The sequence below is a fragment of the Elaeis guineensis genome, chromosome 3 (assembly GCF_000442705.2).
Source record: "Elaeis guineensis isolate ETL-2024a chromosome 3, EG11, whole genome shotgun sequence".
NCBI lineage: Eukaryota > Viridiplantae > Streptophyta > Magnoliopsida > Arecales > Arecaceae > Elaeis > Elaeis guineensis.
The window spans coordinates 8,649,049-8,671,665 of NC_025995.2; the positions used below are offsets into that span (position 1 = coordinate 8,649,049).

The 22,617-nt window shown below is 33.3% G+C and overlaps 1 pseudogene; it reads right to left on the reverse strand.

Moving 5' to 3' along the window:
- Nucleotides 1-873: 873 nt before the first annotated feature.
- Nucleotides 874-4,081, reverse strand: LOC105042359 (RNA-binding protein 1-like; annotated as a pseudogene).
- Between the last annotated feature and the right edge of the window lie 18,536 nt (nucleotides 4,082-22,617).

Here is a 22,617-nt window from a genome sequence, read left to right on the forward strand (position 1 = left end):
ATTTGAAAGCAAAAAAAAGATATTACTTATCATCTTACTTAGAATATTTTTATGCAGCCAAGTTGCCAACTTCATCATATTTAGGTGTGGTATCATCATTATCTACTTTAGGCATCTTATCATCACCATCTGATTGAGTTGTTGTATTATCAACATTATGTGCTTATATATTAGACAATCTGCTTATGCTTTCAATTCCCATTGTTATTATTATCATATAAAATAGTAAAGATAAAAGTTTATTCATCAATGAATAATTACAAATAACTAGAAGATGAAAAAATAAGATTACTAATGATCTTACCAATTAGATTGTTTCTATGCAGGTAAGTCGCCATTTCATTATGTTGAGGCATTGTATCATCATTATCTGGGTTAGGTATTATTTTATCATCACTATCTGATTGAGGTGTTGTATGCTCGATATTTTGTGATTGCCTATTAGACAAATTCTACTCATTTCCATTGCTACTATTATTGCACAAAATAACAATGATAAAAATTTATTCATGGATAAATAATTATCAACATCTAGAAGAATAAGATTACTAATGACCAAACTAATAAAAATATAGTTATTCAGCCAAATTGCCATCTTTATGATGTTGAGGTGTTATATCATCACTATCTAATTTAGGTGTTTTATCATCACAATGCAATTGAGGTGATGTATCATTCACATTTTGTGATTCATATCATACAAATTTTGCTTTCAATTTTCATTATTACTATTATTATTGTAGTTGCATTGTGTTTGAGATTAAGAAAATTCATGTGACCACCAAAGTCACTATCAAGGAAGCTAAGATACCACTAGTTTTGCTGTAAGGCATCAAATTATGCCATGAAAGCACCAATTCTTGACTGTTCTAATTAAGGGCTCCTTAAGTTAGCATGTAGAGAGCTATAACCAATTCCATCATAACATCCAATAGGGTATCCTCCAATAAAGCCATTATATTGAGAAGTGTAGCTAGGAAAAAATGAAGACACAATTGGAGACTTGCATATGTAGGATCATACATTGGTTAGAAACCAGCTAGCGTGGTCATAGTCAAAAATATATCCTCCTCCACCAATTATCATATGTTCACTAAAATAAGAGTTAATTTTCTTGTTATAATTATAACCATTCTTAGGCACCGCTCTCTTGACTTATACTTGCTTATTTTTCAGTTCATGGATCCTATGCTACAATACCTTCTCCATAGCCTCCACTGAGTCAAATCAATGAAGCCAAAGCCTCTTAGTTGGCCAAAATTATCATGCATCAAAATAGTATCTATAATTTTATCTAACTGCTCAAAAAAATTGCTAAACTCATTCTCTATCGACTTAGGAGGCAAACCACCTACAAAAATCTTCCTCAAGTTAAAAGGAATCCTATTTGAAGAATAGTAATGTTATTAATTAGCTCTCCATTTCAATCTTGGTACTAATTTGCACATGAATGTTGATCATTTTGGAACCTAAGATATTTGCATGTAGCTTTTGTTACTTTTACCTAAAAAATTATTATCTAAAAAAATAAATAATATATATACAAAAATAATTAGACAGACAATGAGAAAGAAAACTATCCACAAAATGAAAAAGAATGGAAATAGCATATGTTGTTGCATACAAGATAGGAGACAAAGAAAATAACATTATTCTTTATAAAAATTACTATCAAGAAAATTAGCAAAAAAAGTAATCCAAGTGAATATAACTCTTTTCTGTTCTCTATCCCATCTTTTCTGAAAACATAGTCTGAAATAAAGATAAAAATATATGCATCAACTTGTTTTCTTTTCATATTCTTTGAATAACCCAATCAAGATTTTTTGTCCAAGATTTTAGAATATTTTTTCTTTTTTTGGTAGAAAAATAAAATGGATGCTCTAATCTACAAGTATGATGATGATTATCTGATCATAGTGGCTAAGATAGGAAACATGAAAACCATATTGCATGCAGTCAGCCCTTTCCTCTTTATTCCAATAAAAAGCTTATTACTACTTCAATATATTTTTTAAGGAATATAAGGCAAGCTTTGGCATGCATGAGATTTTTTAGTTGCAAATACTTGAGTTATTTAAGGATCACATAGGACTATGCATTGTTTTCTAGAATTTTAAAGGCTATAGATTACAACATGCAGTTTGGATAGTTGGGATTCATGATCATCTATTGATGTTGAAATAATATCATTTATTGAAATAAATAAGTTTATTCAAAAAAGAATATCTGTAGATTATCTTGCCTCATAACTCAAAGGAAGGCTCTTCGACAATACCTCAATAGCTCATGTGTAAAGCTATAATTGTTTCCATTAGTGGAGGATAAACGGATGGTTTTGCATCTAAATTTGTGTGATGTATATGAATTTTTGAATATCAAAATAAATTATACCGAAATATAAAATTATGCATGCCTAATATTCTTGCAAACAATATAGGATTTTGAACTATCTATCTTTTTCTTTAAGTAAATATTCCACTTTACATCCCAAATCATTTATCTTGCTTTTTTTTTTACATGAGTTTTGTTAACTATTAAAGATTTATATGAAGAAAAATTCATAAAGTATATGTCAAATATTGCAAACCCTATATAATTTGTTCTTCATCAATAAAAGAATATACAATTAATGAAGAAGCCTCACAATGCATTACATTTCCAGCAACCATAATTTTAACTAAAAGATAATAAATAGCATTTCTTATCTTGAGAAATCACATGTCGAATAAATTGCATGCGACCAAGAATTTCTTTCCTTTTGACTTAAAAAAGAAAAACAAATGACTCCACAAGGAGGAATTTCCATAGAATATTTTTGTAAAAATAAAAATAACCAACATAAAACTTTTTTGCTTCTTCTCCAACAACTTTTGACTATCAAGAAAAATCTAGACTTTCCAAAGTGATCATTCAACCTAGATAAAAAACACACTACATCATCGTAATGATTTTGAAATTAAATAGGAAAGGATGAACAACATCATCTTGTTTTATATCTAGAAAAGGAAAAAATTAACACCAAATATATAGGAAATTTCAGAAAGGAAAAAGGAAAAGTAATCAACCATACGCTTTCTTGTAATAAGGATGATAAAAGAATAGCATCTTTGGTACTATCCAATCTCACTAGTTATTAAACAAAAATTAATAGTAAATATAGGATACATTAATTAGTTTCCTTTTTTATCTATACAAGATGCAAGACAATGGAAACTCCATACTCTGAGAGTGATGAGATTGACAATTAAAAAAATAAAAAGCAACATTACTTTCTTTGATACAAGATATATCAAGATCTTTTTGAACAAAAAGGAAATATTAGCTAACATTAACCTAGGACTCTTTTGTTTAGAAAAAATCAATCTACAAGGGAAATTTTATAATAACCAAGAAGAAATATATTTCCTTTTACTTAATGAAAAAAAAAACAAGAACCAATCCTTTTGCAGTGAAATAATAATCAGAAACTAATCTTTTTCATATTTTTTAGAGAAATAGAAATCAAGAAGATAGTAATAACTAAGATAACCTACAAAGTTAAGTAATAATGGGATAAATATCTATTCTACCATGTAAAGAAATAGGAACCCAATTATATCAATTTCTTTCCCTCATTGCAATAAAATAATAACCAAGGATTAATCTTTTTCCCTTCTTTATAGTAAAAATAATAATAATAACTAATTTTTTCGTTCTTTGTGTTGAAATAACCAAGATTGAAGTAATATTTATTCACATTTGTAGTAGGATAATAACCAAGAACCATGTATAATAATGAAGAAAAAATATAACTTACCTTTCTACTCAAGATGATGTGCTTTTTGGTATTTATGAGAGGCCTCTCGATGGTGATCGAGTCGATAAACCTAATGAAGGCAAAGCCCCTACTACGGCTGATGATCTTGTTCTCAAAGACATTTGTCAATGCCATATTATCGTACTTGGAGAAGTACTCCACCAGCCAGTGCTCTATTATTTCTAACAAAATTCTTCTCATAAAGAGCTTCATTTCATCCCTAAAAGATGAAGAAAAAATAGCAGTAGTAGAAGGATAATAAGATGTTGACAACTTCTTCATAGTCTCTACTGGTAGCAAGAATGCAACAAACATGCAGAGAAAGAGAGAGATAAAAGTATTGATTAGGGCTTCATTTCTATATACCATAGGAGGGGAGGAGAGTTACTTTTATTTTTGAAGTTGGAATATCAGTGAAGTTTGAATTGTTTATAGAGATAGTAGGATGTCAAAAAATAATGAGTTATAGTTATCTGAAAAAAATAATGAGTTGTAGTAGAGTTGGAAAATGATAGAAAATAAAAGATGAGTTTTCTAGCTAGACCTCGAGAGACCTAGAGAAACCAAAGATCCTAGAAAGAAGGCAACTATAGAGGAGCACCTTGGAGATTTGATGAAGCCCATGCCTAGAGAATTTATTTTTCTACAGATCGACATATGACTCTTACAAGAGCCAATACAATCCCTTTGGGATGGAAGGAATTTTTGACCAACCTCCTAGATCCTATTATCCAAGTTAATATTGATAGTGGTGGCCCCTTTGTTGCTGTTAAAGGGAAGCAACTAGCTACCTCTTTAGTTTCATGCCGGTAGGGAGGCACTCTTAACTAATCTTGGAGAGATCAATTCACTTCCTCAATTGTACCCCCACCAACCAAAATATCTTGCCTCATCAAACGCACGATCTTTAAAAAGCAAAACCTCCTGCTTAAGAATCATCATTCAAAACTATAAGGTACATGGGGATTTAGGAAGGGAGCTTGCTTCAACATGAAAATTTTAGCCAATAGTGAAGAGAATATAGAAATAGTTTAGTTTGTTTCCTCTATAGAAACATAGGCCACTCCACGCATACGTGTTGAGTAGGATAGAGAAAAATGGATCCCAAGCCGACCCCCAGGCTCTTCAACATTCCTCCACTAGTGGAACATCATGTTTAGAGATACAATGAGATCCTCAGTGTTGAGATCTTACAAGTTATCTTGTCTAGAAGCAAAGTTACTGTACTAGGACTTCTTTGCATCCATCATTCTTTGAGAAGATTCCATCCAAGGTTCGGTTGAGACCCGATCAAGATGGGACACAATGCTTATCTGATGATGTTTTCATTTTATGCGATTGTACTTTGAGTACATTGGCAAGGACACATGAATGATGGGTTGTTCTTCTTTAAGATCAAACTTTGGCCATTTAAAGACAATGCAGCTCCCAATAATCTTCAATTTTGAGTTCATCTTGAAATCTTTGGAGTTCTTGTAAATGTGTGGGCTATTAACTCCATCCAGAGGCTTCTATCCAATTTTGCCCTACTTGAAAGGGTCTCTCCTCATGGCATAGTGGATAAGGAACTCTCCTTTCAAGTGTCTATATTTTGTGAAAAATCTGAAGGCATTCCTACTTGAAAGGGCCTCCGCTCAGAGCCTGGTCGACACTCATAGATGCTACCTTCAAGGTCTTCTGAATACAAAAGTTACTTTTTTTGACTAACCTCTCATCTGATATTATATTGAAAGCTGATTAGTAGGTAGTCTAACCACCTCATGGTCCCCTATCTCTTGGTGGAGAAGATGCCATGAAGTAGACTGGATAGGGCCATGGAGACCCCACATCTTTCAACTTGGGGGGAGTTCATAGCGATCTCAACAATATGCAAATGGAGGAGGTCATTGCTCTTGTTCAAGATGATCATGTTGAAGCTGAAACTAAGATTTTGATCAATTACCCTACTCTAGAATCCTCTCTAATTGCACCGATGGCCTCCCTTCCTCCAAATGCAACCCCTACTCTGCCAAAGGTGGGCAACTCCATCTAGAGGTATAGTTCATATTCTCCAATATTACAGGATTCTGATGGCCGATGGGATGTTCATCCTCATGATTTGGGGAGCGATCCCTTGGTAGCTTATGGGCCTCAATCGAGCTCACTTCTTATGGACCGATCAAACTAGAGGACTTTGAATTTCCTACTAAATAGAGAGAAGACCAAGAAACCTAACTGTTGTTTTGACTTAAATCTTTTTAGATAGCCCGTTAACCCCTAAAATCATGAAAGCTACTTTTGGCCTTGCTACTTTCGATCAACCTATAGCCAACATGTCGACTGATTGGCACTTGACATTTAAGGCACTGCTTGATCTTCTTCACTCAGTTCCTCCTAATATGATTTTGGCATATGAACCTATTCCTTATAATATTGGTGCACTTGAGCCAGCAACTATGTTGCACCTATTGCCAACCACTCTAGATATGAGAGAAGCAATCAACTCTATCCATGTGGAGGATGAAGTGGCAGCCAATGTGGAGGAGGTACGTGCCACTGTGCGGAGTCTAGCTACAGCATCTCTAGTGATGTCTTATAGATCCCTTGGTCCTATTGCTTTGGAACTAAGCTAATGCTCATGAAATAGGAGAGGATGCTCTCCACTCCAAACTCATGGATATCCTGAAAGATCATGCCCCTACCAAAGCTAGCAATAAAATTAGGAAATCAAAAAGAGCTAAGGCGATAACCAATTTTGTAAAAGAAATTATCCAAAAGTTTATCTCAAATAGGGGTCAAAAAGAGCTAAGGTGGTTATCCAAAAATTTATCTCAAATAGGGGAAGAATGATTGAGAAGAAGAATGTCTTTGAGACTTTGGACCCAGCTAGGGCCCTCCATTATGTGCCTCATGAGCTTCTAGTAAAATGGTGAAATGCTTGCGGCCTTTCCTTTAGTGAGTAAAGGGAAAGAAACCTATTTCTTTGGGAGAATGAGATGGATAGCTAAGGTGCATCTAAAATTTTTTTATAACAACTTGATAAAGTTTGGATCTGTACCTGATTTGCAGCAGAAGAAGAATCAAATCCTCAAAGATTTTGAATCCAAAGCCTCATATAGGTCTAAATCCACAAACTCTCTACTTCGTGCGTACGCCAAACTTTGCAGGAAAGTGGAATGATGCTTCGAATTGAAGCACCTTCGCAAGGCAATAAGGGAGGAGAGAGAACCTCTGATGTGATGCCTCACACCAACAAGAGGGGATGCCTAAAGAGGCTTCATGTCTTGGAGAAGTGGGATGCCCAAAGGGGGGAACACACCAAGACAAGGGTGACGCCCACTCTTCCTTCATGCCTCCTCTCTCTCTCTTTCTCATCTTAGCATATAATCTAATTGTTATGCTATGATAGTTAGAGATCTTTTCTATTTATAGATAATTTTTCATGATCTATAAGACTAGGATTCCTAATTCAAACAGGCTTTGAATTAATTCATAACTTATCAAAGGAGTCCTAAAGGAGAAAGGATTAGCACCTAACTAGGCATCCTTATGCACCCTCACCTACACCCAAGTGTGGGGCGGCACCATGCAGCACCCGACCACCTCTTGGTCGGCCATGAGGAGAGAAAATTTTTATAAAAGTGGACTCTAAAGATCTAATCCAAATATAGATCAATTTGAATCCAATTCAAATCTGATTCGAAATAATTTCAAAAAGACTATCAGTCTTAAACTGTTTAGTTTTTAGAACCTAGTCTAACTTAGATTTTTTAACCTAATTAAGTCTAATTAAATCAGATCTAATCTAAAATTAATTAAAATTTAAATTCAATCTCTCATAGACTCTTTGGATCATAGATCAAATTTTATTCATCTCCAGAATTGAACATGAACCTGAACCTTATATCTAGTGCTAGCTAGACATAGTCAACTATTTAATCTCATATGATCTATAACTTAATTCTTAATCAAGTTAGTTTATATGTTCAATCAAATCACATACTTTCAAATTGAACATATAGACATAAGTCAATTCTTTTCTATATCGTTTAACTTTGTGTGTGACTCCATAGATTCGAACACTAAACCGATAGCACGGAAATCATTTTCTATACTAATCGAAATTACTATCTAGCAATGATTCCCGACGTCTGGATAGATTGAATAATTGTAAAACAATAATCAAGAATCTATGCATATGGTTACCGTATAGATTCATCTTTTTGATCCTGAATGCTCTAGGATGATCTAGGATTAACTATCAATCCTGACAAAGTCATCCACATTGTATTTCAATCTTTTAAATTCATTACATGAATTATCCTGATCAAAATTTTATTAAATTAAAATACAGTGATACATCAGCTCCTATAATATAGAAGGATCAATCCCATTTTGATCTACACATAGACTTCACAAGTACTTGACTGTACCGAGTAGCCTTCCATCACTGCATCAGAAATATAGATAGTCCGATATCAAAACATAGTGAGTTACTTGCAAGTCACTATGGTGATCTCAGGTCTGAGAGACACCTATGCCCATATGCTTCATGAGTTGCTTTTGACAGCAGAGTGCTCAGCAAGTGAGTTACTTGTTCAGTGATAATGTACTCCTACATCTCGTCTGCATGTTAATCAGTGTCTCCATACTTTTTGGTTAAGAGAACAACCAACTCATATGGCACACAACGATCTTTACTTGATAAACGTCATCATCCTTTAATGATGTATAATTTGATCACGAATATATTGAAAAACTATATGATAAATTTTTCTTTATCGATTGCTTCATAGTTCTAAGAATTTCATCATAACACAAGAGTTTTACAAGAAAGATGTAACTTTGTAATGAATAATTTCAGAATAATTTTTATTTCTCGATCAATAATTTATATACAAAAAGAACACAATCGTCCATACGATTGGTTTTAGGATATATTTTTCAACAACTCCTACTTAGACTAAAGCCAATCGGAATAGTATCTTATATCCATCTTCCATTTGTGATCATCGAATTCTTTGATCCCGAGAGCTTTAGTGAAGTGGTCCATTAAGTTCTCCTTTCTATTGATCTTCTGAAGCTCAATGTCACCTCGATCCATGATCTCTCATACAAGATGATAGCGGCACAGAATATGCTTGGTATACTAGTATGACTTTAGTTCTTTCATCTGAGCTATGGCTCCAGTGCTGTCACAATACAGCAGAACGAAGCCATCAATAGAGGGTGTAACTTCAAACTCGATGATGACTTTCTACAACCACATCACTTCCTCTGTAGCATTGGATACAGCAATATATTCTGCTTCACATACAGAATTGGCCATAGTATATTGCTTGAAACTCTTTCAGCATATTGCTCCTCTGTGATAACCCAGCCAACCCAAACGAAAAAAAAAAAATAGAAAACAGAGGAGAAGAACTCTCGAAGGGAGTCTTCTTCCTCCGTTCACCGGCTCCTAATCGGAGTCGGAAATAAGTTTCCTTTGGTTCTATTTAAAGGGGAGACCCTTCTCCCTTCTTCCTACCAAAAAATCCTGGGGCAAAACGGCGGCAATCGTCGAAAATTTCTCACGGAGACCCGTCGCTGTGCCGTCCAATTTCTCACCGGAAAAGCTTAGCCGGCGACGGAGGTAAGCCTCCTCCTCTTCCTCTCTTCTCCCCCTTCCTTCCCGTGCCGATGTGCACGCTCGCCGGCGATCGGAGTCATCGAATTTTGTTGCGGAAGAATTTTTTTTTTTTGCCGTTTTGCCGTCGCCGGTGGTCACCGCCGACCACCAGTTTGGCCTCCTCTTACTGCGGATCGCCTCTCCTCCTGCCGACGGCCGTCTCACGCCGACCATGCCGCTGACCGGCCACCCAACAAGGGGACCTCAGGGTCCCCTGTTTCAGCCCAAAACAAGCCCACGGGAAGAAGAAAAGAAAAAGAAGAAGAAGAAGGAAAAGAAAAAGAAAAAGAAAAGAAGAAGAAGGAAAAGAAAAGAAAAAGAAAAGAAAAAGAAGAAAATGAAAAGAAAATGAAAAAGAAAAAAGAAAGAAAGAAAGAAGAAAAATAAAATGATAATAATATAATAATAATAAATAGGATTTTCTCCTCTCTCTTCCGTAAAGAAAAAGAAAAAAAAGAGAGAGAGAAAAGAAAAGAAAAGAAAAAAAAATCATTAAATTAATTAATAAATAATGATATAAATAATAAAATATGAGAAAGAGAGTTTCTCTCTTTCCTCTCTCTCTTCAGCCTGAACTAGTATTTTCTCTCTCTAGAATTGAACTTTCTCTCTCTAAAATCTTCTTTCTAGATTATTTCTCTCTCCTAAGATTTTTAGAATTTTGAAAAAATGATGATGAATTTAAATGATTCTCGTAATGAATTTTTGATCTGTGATCGTCGGACGATACACCGACATCCACTTTGATCAGATCAGGTATTTTTAGATTTTATTTCTCATGATCTTATTGAATTATCCACATGATAATTTTAGCATGATTTGATCTGATCGATCAGAATTTATTGAATCATATTGTCTGAAGAATTCAAGATGAGTTTTCTCTCTCTAAAATATTCTCTCTCTTGATTGATTCTCTCTCTAAAAAAAAATTTAGTGAATGAAAATTTTTTTTTTAATAAGTTTGATCTGATTTTAATGAAGAACCCTGATCTATGATTGTCAGACAGCGTACTGGCACCCACCTTAATCAGACCATGAATCTTTAGATTTGATCATCCATGATTTCGATCTAGCCATGACTTGATTTGATCATGTTGATTTCACCAATCGAGATACTGGACCAATCGTAATGTTGGATTGTGTCACCTGATCAATTTGAATTGTACCTCATGAATTCTCTCTCCTCTAATTTTCTCTCTCCACTTGATTTTATGAAATTGATGAAGAAACTTCGGTCCTATCACTTCGAATCCAATTTGATCTGATAGTCAAATTTTGGATCGTTTAGGTCCTAATTAGATTTTTGATTAGATGAAATTAGATGATCGGACCCAATCTAAACCATTGAAATATGGTATTCGTATTTTTTTTAATTATTGAAATTGATTCTGTATAGGATTGTGGATGTTTGATCATGGGATATCGCGATATGATCTTCGAATAAAATTTTTGGAAATAAATTTATAGAATTTTGTGGATTTATTGGAATGCGTTCGAGGTAAGTAATGTTTCACTTTTTCTAGATTTATCGGTAAATTATAATGTATTTTTCTGACATGATTTGTGAAATAATGCATGAATTGGATGAATGGTATTTTGTTATGAAAATATCTTATTTGAAATATTATGATGAAGCATGATTGAATATATTGATTTCATGATGCATTACATTGATTGATTTCGATACTACATGATTATATATTTTATTATCGAAATTAGAATATGAAACATGATTTATGAAGAATTATGATATAAGAAACAATAAAAATTGACAACCTGACTATGTAAAGGACCTTGCCAATGGGGGCATATACGTTGGCAATTGATTATCCTGAGGGTTTATGTCGCCAGCGAGACCAGCGACATGTCGTCAGAGAGACCAGCGACAAACCACCAGAGAGACCAGCGGTTCCGAAGGACTTTGCTGCCAGATGATTCGCAGCTCACCGCAAGCAGATACGCGGTATTATGACCCTGCTACAGAGAAAATGTGGTCATAGCTCATGGTTGACGAAAAAAATTGAAGAACAAAAGAAATTGAAATCTTGAAAGAAACTTGAATTTTTAAAAAAGAAATAAATTTGGCATGAATTATATTGCATAATTGAAATTGATTTCGAATTGATGAACTCTATATGCTTATTTTCTATAAATGATTATTTACTTATATGCCTGATGAAATCTGTTGAGAAGTGATCGTTGCTTACTGGGCTGTCTAGCTCATTACCTCTTATTTTACTATTTTTACAGATGTTGAGGAATTAAGATGATACAAGATATGAATAGAAGAGTGATCAGAAGTAGAATCTTCATACTTTTATTTTAGGTTGAAAGGCTTATTGAATTTGATGCAAAGCCTTTGAATTGTTGTTGAATTTATTAAGATATTAAAGAAAAAAAAATTTAGGTCGTTATATTTTAGATTTAAATTGTTGACTAATTATTCCGCTGTTGTTTTAGGATAGTATGATAAGATGCCTTGCATGCTTATGGGAAGAGTTTTCTATGAGTATGCGGCGGTTGCCATGACCCTCGATTCACAATCTCGGGTCGGGGGCGTGATAATTTATATGGTATCAGAGCATAAGTGGATGAATTATGAAACATAGAATCACATATAGAATGGGTGTTAGTGGATAGACACCAGGGACATTATAGTGTAGATCTTTGATGATTGTAGTGGGAGAAATATTTAAAAATTTTGGTTAAACATTGAGATTATGTATAAAAAGATCGTAAGAGATTATGACATATGGAGTTTGAAATATGATGGAAAATCTATAGATCATGATATGATTAGTTAGATCTTGATCGAAAGTAATCACAAAAGGATTGACATAAAATTTTATTGTGCATTATGGTTATTCAAGTGAATCGTAAGTTCAAATTCGATGTGAGAATAATACTATGATATTACTTCTAGTTGAGAAGTTGACTATTATTGGCAAGATAAAGATTTGATAATAAAATATTGTTCCAAAATGGGCTAAGAAAGTTTTTTTTTATGATGCTTGATTGAAATATTTATCGAAATTGAACTTGGTATGTGGATCATATATATAAAGTGGCATATTAGGATGAATGTATATTTGGAGATATTGCAAAGAAGCCTATTTCTTATTGATGAAATTGATTATGAGGTTGTAGAATATTCATCGTACCGGAATCTTTAATCATCATCCTTAGATCTAGATAATAGATCTTATTATGTCTCTTAGAGACTACATGATGTGTATGAAATTTCAATTTAAAGATTTCGTATCTAAGTTGATCAAGAGAGTTTCTAATATTATTGTTGAGGTTGTTAATGAAAAATTGATATCTTCAGATTAAGATAAAAGATCTGATTTATATTTATTTCAGATTAAGGGATCCATGTGAATTTACAATTTAAAAATTGGGATTTAGGAATTGATATGGAGTTCCTTTGCTTTTGTTAATGAGGTCCCTAATTGAATCTACTATTAAATGGAGATTTGATTTTTTTGAAGCTTGTATGATTGTTATGAAAGGATATTTAATAGATATTGAAGATCCTGATGATAGAAATTTTAGAAAAAAAAATAATGATTTGAAATCCATATATATTCTGATTATGTCCAAATTTGGTGGAGCATCGAAGGATTTTCTCGTTGATTTGACTTATAAAGATTTTTGGTTTGAAAATTATCGAATTGAAGTGATATGAGAATTAAGATTTGATTCATATTGATTATAGTAAATCTATATGATGGTTTAAATATGATATTGGACTCAAGGGTTAATCAAGATTATTGTACACCAGTAAAAGTATGAATGAGAATCGAAAGTTAATCTTTGACTTCAATTGAAATTTAAAATTTTAGATCTTTTCTATTGATAAGATAAAGAAATAATTTGATCAAAATTTTTTTGGTGAAGCTAAGAAATTTTGATTGTTAGATCAGAGTGCGCAGCGGAAGCATGGTAATCTGGATTACTTTGAGTAAGTCAGGAATGTTGATTCTTTGAGTCAAAGAATTATGATAGATGATATGGTTTGATACAAAAAAAATTATTGATATTAGAAAGAATAATATTTTAAAATTTTGAATTATTTTAGATATCCTAATGTGATTTTTAAAAGTAGAGCTTCCATCTACTATGCTACAAAAATAATTAGCATCCTAATTCTAGGATGAGTGGACCTTTGATTTTTGATTTTAGATTTAGAATATTTAGAGATAAATTTTTTCTATCTTAGAATTAAATTTTATAATTTTCTATTTATTAGAAAGAATTTGAGATTATTTATCGAATGATGATTTTGATCTTAGATTAGTATACTCAAATAATTATCTCCAGGGTATAATGAAATTTGAAGTTAGAACTCTTTTGATTATTATTATTTCTCTGACTGAATGGAAAAGATTGAGGTTATCTATTGATATTGACGATTGTTTTACAAAAGATGGATTGGAGTTATTTATAATTTAATTTGATAATGAATCGATTAATTAAGAGTTGTTAATGTTTAGATAAAGAAAATTGATATACTTACTTAGAATAGAGACATTGATTTTGATTATAAAAAAAATATAGTTTTGATTTAGATCAATTTTTGAGTTACTGATTTTTATTATGGAATGACTTAATGATAAAATTTACTTCAAGAATTAGAATATTTAAGAGTTTGAGGGTTTGAGTAAGAAAATTTCGATGACTAGAAATAGTGATATTGATTCAATCAACAATGGTGATATTGATCTTTATGAAATAACTTAATGATGAAGTTGTATCGAGAATTAAAATATCAAAAGTTCGAGAATGAGATGATAAATCTTCAACCTTTGAAAGTATGAATAAGAGAAAATATTTTTGAAGTTTGATTGATTGGGATGTCATCATATGATTCATAAGAAGTATGTTTTTCCTATCTTATGATGGGTTGAAATTAAGAGTGGTTAATATTTTGAAATAAATAAATGAATGATGATGAATGAAGTTCTTATGCAAAAATAGAGACATTAATTTTCTTCTACCTACAAGAGATAGATTTGATTTTAATTTGAGTCATGAGATATTGAACATTAATTTTTACAGAAAATGAGATCATAATTTTGAAATCTTGAAACATTGAAAATCTTTGAGACGTGGATCTTGATAAATAAGAAAATGAATGGTTCCGTTTCAGATAGATATTTGATGTACCGATTTTTTCTTATGAAATGATTTAAGAATGAATTTATATCAAGAATTAGAATATTTGTGGATGAGATTCAAGTAAGAAACTATGAAGACTCAGGCAAGAAAAATTTCGAGGACGAAATTTCTTTTAGAGGGGAAGAATGTGATAACCCAGCCAACCCAAACGAAAAAAAAAAAAACAGAAAACAGAGGAGAAGAACTCCCGAAGGGAGTCTTCTTCCTCCGTTCATCGGCTCCTAATCGGAGTCGGAAACAAGTTTCCTTTGGTTCTATTTAAAGGGGAGACCCTTCTCCCTTCTTCCTACCAAAAAATTCTGGGGCAAAACGGTGGCAATCGTCAGAAATTTCTCACGGAGACCCGTCGTTGTGCCGTCCAATTTCTCGTCGGAAAAGCTTCGCCGGTGATGGAGGTAAGCCTCCTCCTCTTCCTCTCTTCTCCCCCTTCCTTCCCGTGCCGATGTGCACGCTCGCCGACGACCGAAGTCGTCGGATTTTGTTGCGGAAGAATTTTCTTTTTTTGCCGTTTTGCCGTCGTCGGTGGTCACCGCCGACCACCGGTTTGGCCTCCTCTTACCGCGGATCGCCTCTCCTCCTGCCGACGGCCGTCTCATGCCGACCACGCCGCCGGCCGGCCACCCAACGAGGGGGCCTCAGGGTCTCCTGTTTCAGCCCAAAACAAGCCCACGGGAAGAAGAAAAGAAAAAGAAGAAGAAGAAGGAAAAGAAAAAGAAAAAGAAAAGAAGAAGAAGGAAAAGAAAAGAAAAAGAAAAGAAAAAGAAGAAAAAGAAAAGAAAAAGGAAAAAAAAAAGAAAGAAAGAAGAAAAATAAAATGATAATAATATAATAATAATAAATAGGATTTTCTCCTCTCTCTTCCGTAAAGAAAAAGAAAAAAAAGAGAGAGAAAAGAAAAGAAAAGAAAAAAAATTATTAAATTAATTAATAAATAATGATATAAATAATAAAATATGAGAAAGAGAGTTTCTCTCTCTTTCCTCTCTCTTCAGCCTGAACTAGTATTTTCTCTCTCTAGAATTGGACTTTCTCTCTCTACTTTCTCTCTCTAAAATCCTCTCTCTAGATTATTTCTCTCTCCTAAGATTTCTAGAATTTTGACAAAAATGATGATGAATTTAAATAATTCTCGTAATAAATTTTTGATCTGTGATCGTCGGACGATACACCGACATCCACTTTGATCAGATCAGGTATTTTTAGATTTTATTTCTCATGATCTTATTGAATTATCCACATGATAATTTTAGCATGATTTGATCTGATCGATCAGAATTTGTTGAATCATATTATCTGAAGAATTCAAGATGAGTTTTCTCTCTCTAGAATTTTTTCTCTCTAGAATTTTCTCTCTATAAAATATTTTCTCTCTTGATTGATTCTCTCTCTAAAAAAAAGTTAGTGAATAAAGAAATTTCTTTTAATAAGTCTGATCTGATTTTAATGAAGAATCCTGATCTATGATTGTCAGACAGCGTACTGGCACCCACCTTAATCAGACCATGAATCTTTAGATTTGATCATCCATGATTTCGATCTAGCCATGACTTGATTTGATCATGTTGATTTCACCAATCGAGATACTGGACCAATCGTAATGTTGGATTGTGTCACCTGATCAATTTGAATTGTACCTCATGAATTCTCTCTCCTCTAATTTTCTCTCTCCACTTGATTTTATGAAATTGATGAAGAAACTTCGGTCCTATCACTTCGAATCCAATTTGATCTGATAGTCAAATTTTGGATCGTTTAGGTCTTAATTAGATTTTTGATTAGATGAAATTAGATGATCGGACCCAATCTAAACCATTGAAATATGGTATTCATATTTTTTTTAATTATTGAAATTGATTCTGTATAGGATTGTGGATGTTTGATCATGGGATATCGTGATATGATCTTCGAATAAAATTTTTGAAAGAAAATTTATAAAATTTTATGGATTTATTGAAATGCGTTCGAGGTAAGTAATGTTTCACTTTTTTTAGATTTATCGATAAATTATAATGTATTTTTCTGACATGATTTGTGAAACAATGCATGAATTGGATGAATGATATTTTGTTATAAAAATATCTTATTTGAAATATTATGATGAAGCATGATTGAACATATTGATTTCATGATGCATTACATTGATTGATTTCGATACTACATGATTATATGTTTTATTATCGAAATTAGAATATGAAACATGATTTATGAAGAATTATGATATAAGAAATAATAAAAATTGACAACCTGACTATGTAAAGGACCCTGCCAATGGGGGCATATACGTTGGCAATTGATTGTCCTGAGGGTTTATGTCGCCAGCGAGACCAGCGACATGTCGCCAGAGAGACCAGCGACAAACCACCAGAGAGACCAGCGGTTCTGAAGGACTTTGCTGCCAGATGATTCGCAGCTCACCGCAAGCAGATACGCGGTATTATGACCCTGCCACAGAGAAAATGTGGTCATAGCTCATGGTTGACGAAAAGAATTGAAGAACAAAAGAAATTGAAATCTTGAAAGAAACTTGAATTTTCGAAAAAGAAATAAATTTGGCATGAATTATATTGCATAATTGAAATTGATTTCGAATTGATGAACTCTATATGCTTATTTTCTATAAATGATTATTTACTTATATGCCTGATGAAATCTGTTGAGAAGTGATCGTTGCTTACTGGGCTGTCTAGCTCATTACCTCTTATTTTACTGTTTTTACAGATGTTGAGGAATTAAGATGATACAAGATATGAATAGAAGAGTGATCAGAAGTAGAATCTTCATACTTTTATTTTAGGTTGAAAGGCTTATTGAATTTGATGCAAAGCCTTTGAATTGTTGTTGAATTTATTGAGATATTAAAGAAAAAAAAAATTTAGGTCGTTATATTTTAGATTTAAATTGTTGACTAATTATTCCGCTGTTGTTTTAGGATAGTATGATAAGATGCCTTGCATGCTTATGGAAAGAGTTTTCTATGAGTATGCGGCGGTTGCCATGACCCTCGATTCACAATCTCGGGTCGGAGGTGTGACATCCTCCATTTAAGATAAACACATAGCCCGACATGCTTCTGCTGTCATTATTATCTAATTAAAAATTAAAATCAATATATCCCATAAGTTTCGGATCAGTGTCTCCATAGATAAGCCACTGGTCATTAGTATTTCTTTAATATTTAAGGATTGTCTCACAATCTTCCAATAATTTTCATCCGGATCTGACAGGTATCTACTCACTACTCCTAATGAATAGGTTGCATCCGACCTCGTATACGTCATGACGTATATGATAGATCTTACTATCAAAGCATATGGTATTCTACTCATACACTCTCTCTCCTAAAGGGTTGTCGGACAATTCTTTCTAGAGAGTAATTTTATGATCTATCAGCAGATAGTCTTTCTTAAAATTCTCTATGTTGAACTTTTTCAATATTGTATCGATGTACGTGGATTAGGACAATCCAAGCAACCTTCTAAATTTATCTCTATAGATCTTCATTCTTAGGATGTAGGATGCTTCTTTCAAATCCTTCATGGAGAACTGTGATAATAACCACAGCTTCACACTCTGCAAAGCTGGGATGTTATTTTTTATTAATAATATGTCATTTACATACAGTACAAGGAAGATGACTATAGAATCGTTTGCCTACTTGTAGATGCAAGGCTCTTCTTAATTTCTAACGAAACCATACATTTTGTTCACCTTATCAAAACACATATTTCAACTCTTAGATGTCTGCTTCAGTCTATAGATAGACCTATTTAGTTTGCATACCTTAGATTCGTCTGTGGATGTGAACCCTTCAGGTTGTATCATATACATCTTTTCTTTCAGCTTCTCATTTATGAAAGCAGTTTTGACATCCATTTGTCAGATCTCATATTCTAAGTATGCAGCTATTGCAAGTATAATCTGGATGGACTTGAGTATTGCCACAAGAGAGAATGTCTCATCATAGTCAATATCATAATGCTGACGGTAACCCTTGGCAACTAAAAGGACTTTATAGGTCTCCACTTTTCTGTCTGCTCCTCTTTTTTTTTAAAAATCTACTTGTATGCTTTGGATTTTATCCTTCGAGTGGATCAACTAGTATCCATACACCATTAATTTTCATGAACTTTATCTTAGACTTCATGACCTCTAGCCATTTCTGGAAGTCAGACCTTTGCATGGCTTTTATATAGGTGATCGAATCCACATCGTTCTCATCTAGTTCGATAGGATCATCATTCTAAATCAAGAAATCATAATATCTATCCGATAGATGAGGTACTCTATCGGATCTCCTCAATAGTGTCTCTACTGGCTTAGAATTTGATTTTCTAATCAAATTTGATTCTGTGTGTGTCAGTTCTTCTATCTCATGAACTTCATCAAGTTCAATTTTACAGACATTAGTTTCTTCTTCAAGAATTTTTTTTTCAAAAATACTGTCCTGTTACTGACTAACATCTTTTATTCTTCAGCGAGGTAGAAGTAGTATCCTTTAGTTTTCTTTGGATATCCTACAAACAAGTATTTATCGGACTTTGATCTAAGTTTATCTATTTTTAAATGCTTGATATAAGTTGGACATCTCCAGACCCTAAGATGTGAGAGAACTAGCCTACACCCTATCTATATCTCATATAGAGTTTTATCGATAGACTTGCTCGACACTTTATTAAGAATATAGTAGACAGTTTTAAGAGCATATCCTCAAAAGGAGATTAACAGACTCGTAAAGTCCATCATGGATCAGACCATGTCTAACAAGATTCAATTTCACCCTTCAGACACCCCATTATATTGTGGTGTTCCAGGAGGAGTCTACTGTGAGAGAATCTCATTCTCTTCTGGATATATTAGGAAGATAGTGGTGAGATATTTGCCTTCTCGATCTGATCGAAGAGTCTTAATATTCTTTTCAATTTATTTTTCTACTTCACTACGAAATCGTTTGAACATTTCAAATGATTCTGATTTATGCTTTATAACGTAAACATACCCTTACCTCGATAGATCGTCTGTAAATGTAATGAAGTAATAGTATCCTCCTCTGCGCCTATGTTCATAGGTCCATATACATCATAATGTATTAGACCTAGAACATCATTGGCTCTTTCATTTTTTTCTTAAAAGGTGATTTGGCCATCTTATCAAGTAGACATGATTCACAGGTTGGTAATGATTTACAATCATTAATTTCAAGGACATCCTCTTTGATTAACCTGTTAATCCTATTCTTGTTCACATAATCCAGCCTACAATGCCAAAGATAGGAATCACTGATATTATCTATTTTAGGGTATTTATTCGATATGTACATTACACCAATAGGCTGTGATAATATGTATATGCCATGTCTTAATTATCCTTGCAAATTATAGTATCATTTACAATGATATCACAAAAATCATTTTTTATTAAAAACTTAAAACAAGTTTGGCCAAAAGGCCTACAGAGATGATATTTATCAAAAAAATGAATAATAATGACAATCATCTAACATGACATTACTGGACTTAAAAATAACTGCATAGTTTATAAAGCCAGAACTAGAACAAGACTTCCATCTCCAACATTCAAGAACTGCTCATCTTCTCTAAACTTTTTACTAACCTACAGTCTATGCAATGAATTGCATATTAATCAGACTTCTGGTATCTAATACTCAAGTAGTAGTATCATAAACAGAGAAATTAAAAGAGTTATCATATAAGTACCTTGTAAAGTAACCAATTGCTTGTTTCTCTTATTCTTAAGCCTGTTTAGATTAAGGGTAGCTATATAAGCATGACAATTCCTTTTCTAATGATCTAACTTCTTACAAAAGAAGCATTTTGCCTGCCTCTTATCGACTTTCGACTTTTGGCTCTGCTTAGGCTTTAGATCGGTGGCATAATTCTTTTACACCTTATTCTTTTTTTCTCTCTTAGAAGATTGACGACCTGCAAACGAACCTCCCACTATATGCACTGGCTGCTTCTGGAGCTGGAGGTCCTTCTTGAATGTCTACAATAATCTTAGCAAACTATGGTAGTTCACTGCAAGCTTAGTCATTTTGTAATGACATAAGAAGGGTAGGTAAGATTTCGGTAGAAATTGAGAATAGCATCCTTGCCTAACTATTCATATAACAGAAAGTCAAGTTTGCTTAGGCATTCAATCTGCTCGATCATATACAATACATGATCGGTGACTAAAGCCTCCTCTCGCATACGGGCATTGAATACTGCATAGGAGATTTTGTGTCTCCCTGCATCTTCGGGGTATCGAAGAACTCATTCAATATTTGAATCATATCCTCTGATTGTGTATCCTCGAACTTATGGCTAAGTTCATCATTCATGGTTGTCCTTATGATGCAACGCACCGTCGTGCGGTCACTGAGCCACTTCAAATAAGTATCTCTTACAGCATGGGGTGCGTTCATAGTAGGTTCTTCAGGTACCTGATTCGTAAGCACGTACAGGATCTTTTGTGCTCTAGGACGATCTTCAACTTCTGATACCAACTATCAAGTTAGATCTGGTAAGCTTGTCACTGTCCAACAACGAACGAAGCGATAGTGTGTTGGCTATAGCTGAAAGAAAAATCAAAAACCTATTAGTATATGAATTAGTTTCAATCCTAAAGATATAGACTTTACTCTAAAGATTCTTCTACTATTTTATATGAATTAGTAGCCTCTACCTCCAATTCGAAGAATTACATTAATTTCTTAGTGGGTACTAGAATCCACATAGACTTCATTCAGATCTGAGTCTGCTCGACCAACTCCAGTGCATCCATGGGTAGGTTCATAACCAATTATTTCTCTAAACAATTAGCAATTAGGTTTTGCCCCAGACATCTCTTTCGCAGGCATGTGGCACCTCCACTAAAAATCTTGATTAGGTACAATCATTAACATAACCACACCAAGCGCATCTAACAAATGAATATCCAGATCTAAGTGTGGCTCGGCCAACCTGAGCATTAATCTGAAGGATACATCAACTGGTCATATGATGAATGATAATTCCAATACCCAATAGACACTAGGCATGTGGTGCCTCTAATGCCTATTTAGAATATTGGACTCATTATCACGCACCTTAATGGGAGGCTATAAATAAGTTATCTCCATAATTGTATCATTTTAAGGATCTAATAATTTAGAAGATTTGATTTTACTGATTTGAGAATAAAAAAAAAATTGACCTACAAATCATAAATCCTTCCATTGACTTCATGAGGTTATGTAGAGGATTAGACACAAGCTAGTCTAAAGATACTTGAATTAGTCATACTGATTTGTCTTAATACATGGGTCAGCTCGAATCGACTAGTGATCTAATTAAAATATAATCTACCATGTTGACCAGGTAAGTGAGATCAGTGGGAGGGATATGCCATTAACTCGCCATAGATGCCATCTAGGTGAGTAGCTCTCAATTAACAACTATTTGATCAAAACTGTCAAACTTATCTTAGACACTAACTGGTTAATTAATTTTAATTTGGTTTACTAAAAGATTCAGGCTCAATCGTGGAATCATGATCATAGTCCATTTAGTAAGGTCAAAAATCTGGACTTAATCAAGTTTCAACTATTGAGGTTGAGCTAGAGAAATTTCGATCTAATCTAATTCGACTCTTGATTAGATATAATCAATTTCTCTATTTAATCCATATTTATTTTTAATCTCAGGTCTAACTCAATAGAAGACCTGATTCATACTAACCCATTGTCCATCGATTTATGTGGTGTCTTAGTAATCTTCAATTCTCAAATCTAGATCGTTTTAAACTTAATTTCAAATTAAGTATGTGAAACATGTATTTTAGTTTGTAGAACTATTCGACTAGGATTTCAAATAAAGCATACCGTATATTTTATATCATAAAAATAAATTTTTATATATATGTTTAACAATTAAACATGCATAAGTATGATTTAAACTTCATACATACATCACATGTATCATGACTACTTTTAGATCACTACTGATTA